Source organism: Hypanus sabinus, chromosome 7, assembly GCF_030144855.1.
Source record: "Hypanus sabinus isolate sHypSab1 chromosome 7, sHypSab1.hap1, whole genome shotgun sequence".
Classification (NCBI taxonomy): domain Eukaryota; kingdom Metazoa; phylum Chordata; class Chondrichthyes; order Myliobatiformes; family Dasyatidae; genus Hypanus; species Hypanus sabinus.
The window spans coordinates 34,999,762-35,013,735 of record NC_082712.1 but is presented as its reverse complement, the minus strand read 5'-3'; the positions used below and the strand labels follow the sequence as shown (position 1 = coordinate 35,013,735).

Here is a 13,974-nt window from a genome sequence, read left to right as displayed (position 1 = left end):
GAACCATCACCTTCCATACTTCTCTATCCATGTACCTATCCAAATTTCACTCAAGTGTTGAAAGTGACCCTGCATCTTCTGGCAACTCATTCCACATTCTCACCACCCTCTGAGAGAAGTTCTCCCTCAGGTTTCCCTTAAATATATCGCCTTTCACCCTTAACCTATGACTTCTAGTTCTAGTCTCGCCCAACCTCTGTGAAAAGAGCTTGCTTGTATTTATCCCATTGATATCCTTCATAAATTTGTTTACTGTACCTCAATCAAATCTCTCATTCTCTGATGTTCTGGGGAATAAAGTCCTAACCTATTCAACCTTTCCCTATAACTGAGGTTCTCAAATCCCAGCAACATCTTTCTGAATGCTATTGTACTGTTTCAATCTTATTGCGATCTTTCCTGTAGAAGGTGACCAGAACTACATTAAATACTCCAGAATGGGCCTCACCAACATCTTATACAGCTTCAGCATAACAGTTAAACCTCTGAATCAGAATCAGAATTGGGTTTAATATCATTGGCATATGTTGTGAAATTTGTTGCTGTGCGGCAGCAGCACATTGCAAAACAAAATTATAAAAAGCTATAAATTATAACAATAAAAAATATAAATAAATTAAATCCGTGTAAAAAGAAAGAGAAAAAAAATGAGCTAGTGTTCACAGATTCATTGTTTATTCAGAAATCTGATGTCAGGAATAGGGGACAAGAAGCTGTTCTTGAATCGTTGAATGTGTCTCCTTCTTGATGGCAGTAATGAGAAGAGGGAAATATCCTGTGATAGGGTGCTTAATGATGGATGTCACCATTTTGAGGTATCATCTTTTGAAGGTCCTGGATGCTGGGGAGGCCTGTGCCCATGATGGAGTTCGCTGAGTTTACAACTTCCAGCAGCTTTTTCCTTATCCTGTGCAGTAGTCCCTCCAAACCAGACAGTGGTGCAACCAGTTAGAATACTCTCCACAGTACACCTGTGGAAATTTGTGAGTGTCTTTGGTGTCGTACAAAGTTTCCTCAAACACCTAGTGAGATATAACTGCTGTTGTGCCTTTGTCATTGCATCAGTATGGTGGGTCCTTCAGAGGCTGTTGACATCAAGGAACTTGAAACTACTCACTCTTTCCACTGTTGATCCCTTGATGAGGACGGGTATGTGTTCCCTCGACTTACCCTTCCTGAAGACCACAATCAATTCCTTGGTCTTGCTGACAGAGTGCAAGGTTGTTGCTGCAACACCACTCCACCAACTCATCTACCTTGCTTCTGTATGTCTGCTTATTACCATCTAGAATTCTGCCAACACAAAGGTTGTGTTGTCAGCAAATTTATAGAAGGCATTTGAGCTGTGCCTAGCCACAGTGTCATGGATATAGGGAGAGTAGAGCAGTGGGCTGAGCACGCACCCTTGAGGTGCACCAGTGTTGATTGTCAGCAAAGAAGAGATGTTCTTTCCAATCTACACTGTGGCTTCCCTGTGAGGAAGACAAGGATCCAGTTGCAGAGGGAGGGACAGACACCCAGATTTGAGAGCTTACTAATCAGAATTGAGGGTACAATTGTGTTGAACGCTGAACTGTACAAGTAAACAACAGCTTGACGTAGGTATTACTTTTTTCCATGTGATCTAAGGTCAAGTGGAAGGCCAATGAGATTGCATCAGCTTTAAGATCTATTTAAGACTATGATAGGTAAATTGCAGTGAGTCCAGGCCCTTGCTTAGGTAGGAGTTGATTCCAGCCATGACCATCCTCTCAAAGCACTTCTTTACAGTAGATGTGAGTGCCACTGGGTGATATTCATTGAGGCAGCTCATCCTGGTGGTCTTGGGCACCTCTGACTGCAGCAGTGAGGAGACTGAAGATGTCCTTGAACACTCCCGTCGTTTGGCACAGGTTTTCAGAGCCCTATTGGGTACACCATCAGGGGCTGATGCCTTGTGAGAGTTCACCCTCTTAAAAGATGTTCTGACGTCTGCCTCTGAGACAGTGATCACAAGGTCACAGGTTAGTGCAGAGATGCACACAGATGTAGTTTTATTCTCCTTTGTGAAGCGTGCATGAAAGGCATTGAGCTCATCTGGTAGTGAAACATCAGAGCCGTTCATGATGTTAGGGTTTGCCTAGTAGGAAGTAATGGCCTGCAAACCCTGCCAGAATTGACTTGCATCCAATTTTGTCTCTAACCTCAATTGGAATTGTTTATTTGATCTTAATATAGCCTTTTGTAGTTTGTACCTGAACTACTTGTATAGTTCCAGGTCACCAGTCTTGAATGCCACAGTTCCTGGCCTCGGCAGTCTAAGAAATTCCTGGTTCATCCACAGCTTCTAGCTTGGATTGCTTGCTATATTCTCAAAGGCACACACTCTTCCACAAGCCTTGATGAAGCCGGTGACTGTGGTGCATTCATTCAGATTCAAAGATGAATCCCTGAATATGGCCCATTACTGTACTTAGTACTTTGATTTATGAAGGCCAATGTGCCAAAAGCTCTCTTTATTACTCTATCTACCTATGTTGCTACTTTCAAGGAATTATGATCTGTATTCTAGATATCTCTGTTCTACTGCAGTCCTCAGTATCCCTCCATTCACTATATAAAAATTACCCTGGTTTGTCCTCCCAAAGCGCAAAACCTCACACTTGTCTGCTTTAAATTCCATCTGCCTTTTCTCAGGCCATTTTTCCAGTTGGCCACATCCCATTGCAAGCTTTAATAGCTTTTTTTCACTGTTCACTATTCCTCTTACCTTGATGTAATCTTCAAATATGCAGTCCATATACTATGAGCTAACTGAACCAGATAAGCTAAGAAAAGAACTGCAACTGGTCTCTGTTGGTTTCAGAGGCTCCACTGTTCCCCTGGAGCTATTTCAAGTGCAGGGCTTAGACAAGAAACCTGAGGTGAAGTATAGCAGTGTTTTTGAGGAATTTTAATAGATGTAATTTGTACATAGAGTTTCAATATAACCATTTTACAAAATGTTAACTAATGGGTATTTTTTTAATGATTCTGCATCTAGACTGCTGCGACTTAGCTTGAGCACACTCTCATTATAAATATTAAGACTAGACCACTTTATACCCTCGCCTTTTAATGGGGAATAGACACAGCACAAAGGTATGCTTTATTTCCCCGCCAAAGGAATGCGTAACAAAGAAGCTGTTTCTTTACCAAAGTTTCTGTGAGGTATAAATTTCAGAAATGATGAATATCTGTCTCTCAGTGGATTTAAGGTAATTCATTCTCAGATGACAAACATAAGGTTCTTGAGCCAATTCATTACCTCATCAGACTCCCTCAGCTGGGTTACTGGCTGGTAATTCAATCAAGGGTATCCAGTATCCACGGAGATCTGTCGGCCAATCATATGACTTTTCCCGCAGTGATTTAAGCTGCTGCCAGAAGCTATATTTTGTGTCAATTGATTATCCCTATGAACATTCGAGCCACATTCTGTTATCTTTGAAAATCTCCCCTCTCTTTAGAAGTGGAGTTGTGAACCATTGCCTGTGGATTCACTACATTTACTGTATTCTTAATTTAGAAGTTTACACACGCAGATTGGTTCTTTCCAGTTTCCTCTCTGGGATATTTCTTGTCAAATTTATCATTAGAAGGAACAGTGACATACAGCTGCCTGGAATTTCATCCTCTAGATGCACCATATAATAGCGAATTTACATTTTATTTTGCTCCTGAGCCTTGGTTCTATTAACTTCAATGGAAATCCATTACAAATCCATTATATGCCAAGTTCAATGGCTAGCTCTGAATTGATAAACATTGATGTCATATCCACTGTTGATTTGATGAAACTCATCCTGACCTCTTCTTCTGTTACCTTTATTACCAGCAAAAGATTTAGAAAATCCCTGAAATAATTCCCCACCACCCAGAACATACCCTTTTCTCATTGCTACTATCAGGGAGGAGGTACAGAAGCCTGAAGCCACACGCTCAATGATTTAGGAACAGCTTCTTCCCTTCCACATCAGATTTCTGAATTGGCAATGAATCCATGTACACTACCTCACTTTTTTACTTTTTGCACTACTTCTTTAATTTTATATATACAGTATTTATAATTTTTTAAATATTACATATTGCTCTGTAGTCCTGCCATGAAACAACAAATTTCATGACATATGCTAGTGATATAAAACCTGATTCTGATTCTTTTCTCAATTCCCTCAACTACGTCTGACTGTACCTGCTGCACAATTGAGTAGCCACCAGTTTTCAGATATGATTTGACATTACAAGTCTGTATTGCTTAACACTTGAGGACTGTCCTGGGGTAGAATGATAATCCTAAACTATGATGCTGTTTGTACTGGTTCTGTGTGCAGGAAAGCAAAGCCATTTCACCTTTCTGCTGAATCTCTATTCCTTCTCAATTTCTCCTTCCACCTTAACCTTGAATTCTCATCTCAGTCTCTCTCTACTTAATTCCCACTCCTCCCTCCCTTCTCATTTTCAGTGTTAAGTATGTGCAGAGCAAGAATGACAACCGCACAGTTGGATTAATGTTTTCGCTGAGTCACATTAGCCACAGTACATGCTGGGTAACTAACAGTGCAGGAGCAACGAACCGTGCCCACTGAGATGAGCGCCAGCCTGCGTGAAAAGAGAGAGCCCTCCATGCACAGGAGGCCCAATCAGTTCAATCGTCCACTCGCCACATTCTTGAAATCAATCCAATATGGTTCACCCAGTATATTGATTGAATTCATTAAACCCACTCACCTTACCTTCATGGCAATGCTACAGCCATCAGGATAGGAACGTTCCTTCTGTCATGCATTCCCTTTCTCCACCTTCATGAAATTCTTTTTCAAAATGCTCAACTCACCTCTTCCATAATGTTCTATTTGTTTCTCTCTAAAGTGCACCATGCCTGAATTGGTTTAATAAATGTCATTAAACAGACTAAAGTAATTACAATATCTGGCTGCTAGAAATCTGACATAAACACAAAAAATAAACTGGAAATGCTCAATAGCTCAAAGGCAGCAACAGTGGATTGAAAACAAAGGTCACGGTTCACATTAACTCTATGTCAGCATGCGACATAACTTCCACCTAGTAGACATTGGTAAGTTCAGTAATGTTGCTTCCACACCATCTGTAACACTGCTCCCCAGCTCAAACACAAGCAGCCTCCCATCAACATTTGGTCAGTCATTCACCTGGGCCAAAGTGCTATATATCACCCTTAGTGCCTCGTTCAGGCTGGAGCTAAATCTCAACTCCATTTCCTCTTCACTTCAAAGATTCCTTCGTTCTATCATTGTAAAATCACAACAATATGACTTTTAGTAGAGACACTCCAAAGCCTCCTCAATTATGTGCAGATTTGATGGAGACAGAATTCATTCAAATATAAAGTAATACACATAAAGTGCTACCAACCCATGTACTCCTCCCCTGTCTTCGCCCATCACCTGCCAACTTGTACTTCCCTTCCCCCTACCTTCTCATTCTGGCTTCTTCCTCCATCCTTCCAGTCCTGATGAAGGACTGTTTGTTCCCCTCCATTGATGATGTCTGGCCTACTGAGTTCCTCCAGCATTTTACGTTTGTGTTCTCCACCCTCCTCCAGCATTGATACTGTCCAAAGAACAGGTTTTCGCCTCCCCCTCCTTTGATGCTGCCTGAGGTTTTCCTTTCCAGAACATCAGAGATGTTCTCCTTCAAAGAATGGGGTTTCCCCTCCTCCACCTTTGATGCTGCCCTCACCCACATTTCCTCCATTTCCCGGACATCTGCGCTCACCTCGTCTTCCTGCCGCCTTAACCTTACCTACCACCCCATGAGCCTTCGTATCCAACACATCATCCTTCAGAATGTCCGCCATCTCCAAAGAGATCCTACCACCAAACACATCTTTACCTTTGACCCCCCCACTCTCTGCTTTCCACTTCCTCTGTGATTCCCTTGTCCATTTGTCCCTCGTCACTAATCTCCCACCCAGCACTTATCCCTTCAAGTGGCCAAAGTGTTACACTTGCCCATTCACCTCCCCGCTCACATCCATTCAGGGGACAAACAGTCTTTTCAGGTGAGGCAACAGTTCACCTGTGAATCTGCTGGGGTCGGCTGTGGTGTCCAATGCTCCCAATGCAGCCAACTCTACATTGGTGAGACCCGTTACAAATTGGAGTAGTGCTTCATCGAGCACCTCGGCTGCATCCACCAAAAGTGAACTTCCTGGTGGCCAAACATTTTAGTTCCCATTCCCATTCCCTTTTTGACATGTTGGTCCATGTGCCAACACCTTATATTCTGTCCGAGCTATCTCCAACTGATGGCATGAATATCAATTTCTTCCGGTAAAAAAATTCCCTTCATCTCCCCAATTCTTCTATCGTTAACTTTGGCCTCTTACCTCTTCTCACCTGCCTATCTAACACCCCCTTCCACACCTCCCGTTGCCCCTCCTCCATCCCTTTCTCCTATGGTCCACTCTTCTCACCATCAGATTACTTCCTCTCCAGCCCTTTACCTTTCCTATTCATCTGGCTTCACTTATCACATCTAGCTGTCCTCTTTGCCCTTTCCTCATCTTTTTATTCTGGCATATTCCCCCTTCCTTTCCAGTCCTGAAGAAGGGTCTCAGCCTGAAACATCAACTGTTTCCATGGATGCTGCCTGACCTGCTGAGTTCCTCCAGCAGTTTGTGTGTGTTGCTTTGAATTTCCAGCATCCGCAGAACCTTTTGTGCTTATGGTCCAAATTTAAATAAGGTACTGAATCAAATGCATAACAAATCATATTTGTTAGTTCATTTCACCCTACCAGTGTAACAGTTTTACTCCTGCTGAACCCCCCAACTCTGTTTTCTAGCATTTCACGCTCCATTGTCCATTAGCTACAGGTTTTGCAAAGCCCTGCTGTTTATTTCCTGCCCTACGTCATCCAGCACATCCATTCAACTCAGTGCTCAACCTGTCGGCTGCCAAGTCCTCACTTACCACCAGTGGTAACGGAAGTTTCAGTTGCCAAGATCCCTCTTATTTCAAATGGACCTGGGAGATTTTTGTTTAAAAAATCTGTATCTGTAGAATGTGACTAGTATAGATAGCACTATTATTCATCCTAATTTCCCCAAGGAAAGGGTGATCAGTTGCCTGCTTGAACCCCTTGTAGAGACTTGATTTAGTTGTGCATTTAATATTTAAGTAACGTAGTGTGTTTGTGTGTGTGTGTCTCATTTAAAGTAAACTTAATTAGACTCGCATTTTGGACTCTTGTACCTTTGAATTAGTTTAATATTTGAAGTTATAGAAACATAATATTGGCAACAAGGTATTTTTGAAATGAGCCGGAGATGGGTGCAGACCCATTCAAATGCAGGGAATCGTTTGAACTGAAAAAAAAACACGGTGAGTGAAAAACACAGCCCAGCACATGCAGAGAAAATAAAGGCCATAAATGGAAGAATTCATGATTCATTAAAAAGTGAGTACTGGATGATAATAATCATTAAAAAAAAGCAAAAATGGCTGGCTACATTGAAGAGATTGACGAGTTTGATTACACAATCAGTAATTGGCTTATGTATACTGAACAGTATTTTGAAGCAGATGAAATAGCCACTGAGAAGCAAATGCCAATTTTGCCAAGTGCAAAGGGTATACAGTTTGCTCCAACCAAACCAGCAGAAATGAGCTTTGGTAATATTGTCAGTGTAATGCAAGAACTCAAGAACTCTTAGAACTGAAGCCATTGTTGATTGCAAAACACTTTGGGTTTCATAAGCAGAAACAAGAAGAGCGGGATTCCATTTCAGCATATGTGGCTGAATTGAAGAGATTGTCTGAGCATTGTCAGTTCTGTAATGGGCTTAATGATACACTAAGAGATCATTTAGTTTGTGGAATCTTAAAAGAAAGCATTCAAAAGCAGCTCCTAACAGAAGCACAACTTGCATTCAAAAGAGCAATTGAAATTGCTGTTTCAATGGAAACCACAGACCGAGATGCAATTGAGTTGCAACCAGGAATGAAAGTGAACATGAATAAAATTGCAGCATCTAAACGTAAATCAGCCTGGCCAAACAAATTGTGTTATCGTTGTGGCAGGGACTCACATACACCAAATAATTGTGGATTTAAGGCGGAACTCACAGAAAGTGCAACAAAGTAGATCACATACAAAGAATCATGTCAGGCAGACAAAAACAAATGGACTGCACAGAGAAGAGAAAAAGATAAAAAGTCAAGTTGCAGTTTCAAGAAGAGCACTAATATGCATGCCATTGATGAAAAATCTGAGAATGGTGAGAGTGACACAAGACTGGGTACCCTTGAGATTTTCAATATGAATACTAACAATAGACGAGCAATATGGCTCACACCAAAAGTGAACAACAAATTAATTAAAATGGAATTGGAAGCTGGCTCAGCTGTTACAGTCATTCCACAAAATGAGTTTGAATAGCATTTTGAAGATGCTAAACTGAAGCCTGCAGGTATCCAACTAAGAACTTATACTGGAGAAAAGATTACTCCTGTGGGAATGAAATCCGTGTGAGTGAAATGAAACAACCATTGAGTTTGCATGTAATAGAAACAGGAGGACCAGCATTGTTGGGACTTGATTGGCTGAGATTGGAGATCCATCCACAATTTGCATGCCACGTTCCCTGCAATAAAGTCAACTGAAAGTGAATTAAACAAGGTACTGAATGATGCCACAACTGTCTCCATGCCGTACACTATGAAAAATTGCTCAACAGAGCACAAACAGGTTTTGGTGTCAACCTCTGTGCTCTGGTTGGAAAGAATATTAGACAAAGGAAGGACCATGCTGCTCAGAAGAATTGTGAAATTAATGGAAACATTGGTCTGACTACAACTGATTTTGTAGGCAACATATCTGAGAAAACCTTTGATATGTTTATTGGGCAGTTACTTGTGAATGAGGCTTGGTTTTAAGCTGGAAAAGAGCTCAAGGAGCTTCAGGAAAGTTGCAAACATTTGACTTTTGTGAATATAAAGAACTAGAATCTACTCTGCATGCATTAAGGCTATTACGTGAACTTCCAAGTGGGAGACAAAAAGCTGTTTTGTAAAAGTAGATGCCAAGACCAAAGCCCAGCTGGATGAATGGAAGGCCATGAAGAAAGGAGTCAATGAAGATATGAAAATAGAAGATTCATCAGATGATTTGGATGAGGAAACCAAGAGGAGAGATCAAATTGGAAAAGGAGCAATAGAAAGATTAATAAGAGAATATTTCAGTGAACTAAATGCATGGATCAAGATCAGGATTCACAAACTAGAAGAAGAAAAAAAAATGAGAATACAAATCACTGGAGCTGTCAGAACCATTTCTGCAGTCAACTCCTACAATCATCATGGAGGAGGCTCCAAAACCTGAAATTGGTTTCACAGCCACAAGTCTCATCTGCCAAGCAGAGTGAAGAAAAAAGTTATACTCCACAAGAGTAAGAAATCCTCCACTGTGATTAAATCTTTAAGCCTGAATGGAACAATATAAAACTTCACTATGCAGTGAATGTCCTATGGTTTTTCTTTTAAAAATCATTACAGGTGATATATAAATATATATGTAAATTGTATATGTCTTCACTCCGTTATGACATTGTGAAACATGGCTGCAATCCGAGTCTCAGCCTAGAAAGGGACATGACTGTGTGGAAAACATCATGTGTGGTCCCAGTACCCAAGAAAGGCTAACTGAAAATCTTGAATGACTACTGTCCAGTGGACCTGACCTCACACATCATGAAGACCCTAGAGAGGCTGTTCCTGGCTTACCTCCAACCCCCGGTCAGATCAGCCCTCGATCTTCTGCAGTTTACCTACCAGAGGCATATTGAAGTCAACAATGCTGTCATCTACCCGCTGAACAAAGCCTACTCCCATTTGGATAAGCAGATAAGAGGAACATATTTTTTTTTATTTCTCAAGTGCCTTCAATTCCATGCAGCCTTCATTGCTGAGGGAGAAACTCAGTTCACTTCAGGTTGGCACTTCCATTGTATCCCAGATAATGGACTACCTAACTGGCAGACCACAGTTTGTGCAACTTCAGAGCTGTGCATCAGACATGGCTATAAGCAGCACTGGGGTCCCAGGGGGGACTATAATGGCTCCCTTCCTGTTTACCCTGTATACCTCGGACTTTCAATACAACACTGAGTCATGTGATCTGCAGAAGTCCTCTGACTCAGCAATAGTTGGGTGTATAAGGGAGGACAGGAGGATGAATACAGGGCCCTGGTAGAGGACTTTTTGAAACGGTGCCAGCTGAATCATCTGCAGCTCAGAATTAATAAGACAAAGGAGATGATGATGGACTTTAGGGAGACCAAGACTGCACTGCTCCCTGTTACTATTGATAGTGAGGATGTGGATGTGGTGAGAACCTGCAAGTACCTGGGGGTGCATCTGGATGACAGGAGTGGAGCTCCAACTCAGAGGCTGTGTACAAGAATGGCCAGAGTCACCTCTACTCTTGAGGAGACTGAGATCCTTTGGAGTTTGCTGGCCTCTCCTTCACATGTTGTCACCAGTATGATCTTCTATGTGGTGGTGTGCTGGGGCAATGGCATCAACACAGATGATGCCAACAGGCTCAATAAATTGATTAGAAAGGCTGGTTCTGTTATAGGAGTCAAACTGGACACACTGGATGCTGTGGTAGAACAAAGGACCCTATGGAAAATCCTGCCAATTCTTGACAATGTTTCTCACCCTCTGCAAGCCGCCTTGCCTGAACAGAGGAGCACTTTTAGTAATAAACTAAGACAACTGTGTTGCTTCAAAGAGCACTACATGAAATCACTCTATGTTCTTAGACTCAGTCTAAAGCCAGGGAACTGATGACCCCCCTCCTGTTAGACTGTTTGAGGTAACTTTTTTATTCTTTCTTGCTTCTCTTCTAATATTTATATATCTGTGCACTTGTAATGCTGCTGTGACAGTGTAATTTCCTCTGGGATCAATAAAGTATCTATCTATCCTTCTATCTATATGTGATACATGCACACATTGCTTAAAGTCAACTCAAAGTTAGACCTGAATTTTGGACTCCTGTTACAAAACATAACAGGCTGGCTGGACCACTTCAGAGATCAGCTGACAGTTAACCACAGAGCTATCTGTTTGTAGTCTTATATAGGTCAGACCAAGTAAGGACACTACATTTTGTTTTTTAAAAGGACATGAAGAAAATAGATATATTTTTGAGATAATCAAGCAAATTCATGGTACTTAAAACGCTTAATTATTCAGAGATAGTAAACTTTAGGAATTCCACGGCCTAGAGAGCGGTCAAAGCCAGATGATGAGATGTACTTAAGGTTAAATATTTTAAAGCTTGAAGACCTGAGGGCTGTGGGAAACTACGTAACACAAAGACTGAGTTGATGCCAGCATTGGATTAGTAGGTGGGTCGGTGGTGTGGGGGTGGGGGGGAGTACATTTGAGGGTCCAGATGACCTGCACCTATTGTGCACTTGGAATTTCTGTGCTGGAACTTGGTCTCAGGCTTCACAATCTTTAATAACATTACCATCTGCGGTGCCTGATCTTTCCCTTCTAGCTTTGCCTGCATTCATGATGTTTGTTATAAATTTAAAAATGAGTAGGCAGTTGGCAGAAGATCTGGCATTTGGAAGGGAAGGATAGTATTATTTACATTGTTATCAGGCTGTCTTACTTTTGATGGTGGGGAGTGGAATATTTATGAAATGATATGGAATTTCATACATAGAATGAGTTGCCAGAGAAAGTGGTTGAGGCTGCTGCATTAACAACATTTATAATCCTGTGGATAGGAATATGGATAGGACAGTTTTAGAGGAATATGGGTCAAAAGCGGGCAAAGGGTACTATTTGAGATGGGTGTCTTAGTCGGCATGGACCGGTAGGGCCTAAAGGCCTCTTTCCATTATGTATAACTCTATCATTGGGGGGATGAAAGAGCCCTGACACGATCAGCAATTCCCACTTCACAGAGCAACGTTCTTGTTCTTGGCTGCAAAGCTCTCAGTGGAACAATATATTAAGGATGGCCGTAGATCGATTGTGTTTCCTCTGGAGACAAACATATAACCAAGGAATAAAAGTGCTGACAGTACTCAACGTGTTCATCGAAATTCTTTCCACATGATGTTAGGAATCCAAACTCAGCCAGTTTACTGGCTATCCTAACCTTTGATTACACGTGACATTTTTAACATATAGTCAATACATTAAAATCATTGGTGTCACCTCTGTGAACTGCTCCTGTGTAGAACTGAATTGAATTGACTTTATTTCTTACATCCTTCACATGCATGAGGAGTAAAAATCTTTTATGTTGGGTCTCCATCTAAATGTGCCATTTGCAATCATAGTAATTTATAATAAATAGAACAGTCAATGTAATACAGAGTACCTTCAAATCAATGTGAGTTCATCAGTCTGATGGCCTGGTGGAAGAAGCTGTCCCAGAGCCTGTGGGTCCTGGCTTTTATGTTGTGGTACTGCTTCCCAGATGGTAGCTGCTGGAATAGATTGTAGTTGGGATGACTTGGGTCTCCAGTGATCCGACAGACCCTTTTTACACACATGTCCTTGTAAACCTCCTGAATCATGGGAAGTTCACAGCTACAGATGCACTGGGCTGTCTGCCCCACTCTCTGCAGAGTCCTGTGATTAAGGGAGGTACAGTTCCCATGCCAGGCAGTGATGCAGCCAGTCAGGGTGCTCTCAATTGTGCCCCTGTAGAAAGTTCTTAGGATTTGGGGGCGCATACCAAACTTCCTCAACCGCCTGAGGTGAAAGAGACGCTGTTGTGCCTTTTTCACCACACAGCTAGTGTGTACAGACCACAAGGTCTTCGGTGATGTGAACTTGAAGCTCTTCAATAGCTTCCAGTTCCCCGAATCCATTTTCATCATGGATGTCCAATCCTGATACACTTCAATTCCACATCAAGAAGGCCTCAAAGCCGTCCGCTACTTTCTGGACAATAGACCACACCAGTTCCCCAACACCACCACACTCCTCTGGTTGGCGGAACTGGTACTCACACTTAATAATTTCTCTTTTGGCTCTTCCCACTTTCTTTAGACCAAGGGTGTAGCTATGGGCACTCGCATGGGCCCTAGCTATGCCTGCCTCTTCATGGGTTATGTGGAACAGTCTATGCTCCAAATCTATACTGGTACTGCTCCCCAACTTTTCCTTTGCTATATTGATGACTACATTGGTGCTGCTTCCTGCACCCATGCTGAGCTCGTCAATTTCATCAACTTTGCCTCTAACTTTCACCTAGCCCTCGAATTCACTTGGTCCATCTCGGACACTTCTCTCCCCTTTCTTCATCTCTTGGTCTGACATCTTCTATAAACCCACTGACTCCCATAACTACCTTGATTATACCTCTTCCCACCCTGCCAACTGTAAAAAATGCTACTTCCTATTCCCAATTCCTCCACCTCCGCTGCATCTGCTCCCGGGATGAGGCTTTCCGTTCCAGGACATCTCAAATGTCCTCTTTCTTTAAGAATTGTGGTTTCCCTTCTGCCGTCATCAATGATGCCCTCAACTGCATCTCCTCCATTTCCCGCACTTTGGCCCTCACCCCATATCCTCCTGTCACCACAACAGAGACCGTGTTCCCCTTGTCCTCACCTACCACCCCACCAGCCTCCAGATCCAGCATATTATCCTCTGCAACTTCCGCCACCTTCAATAGGACCCCACCACTAAGCACATCTTTCCCTCTCTACCCCTCTCTGCTTTTCGTAGGGATCATTCCCTCCGCAACTACCTGGTCCACATGTCCCTCCCCACAGATCTCCCACCTGGCACTTATCCCTGCAAGTGTAAGTGCTATACCTGTTCCTACACCTCCTCTCTTACCACTATTCAGGGCCCCAAACAGTCCTTCCAGGTGAGGCAACACTTCACTTGTGAGTCTGTTGGGGTAATCTATTGCATCTGGTGCTCC

General features: G+C 42.3%; 1 protein-coding gene across 1 annotated transcript in view; it reads left to right on the top strand.

Moving 5' to 3' along the window:
• The window catches only part of LOC132396482 (cardiomyopathy-associated protein 5-like), a 104,896-nt gene that overhangs the window by 79,610 nt on the left and 11,312 nt on the right, over positions 1-13,974 (top strand). The gene's annotated exons all lie outside the window — the stretch shown is intronic.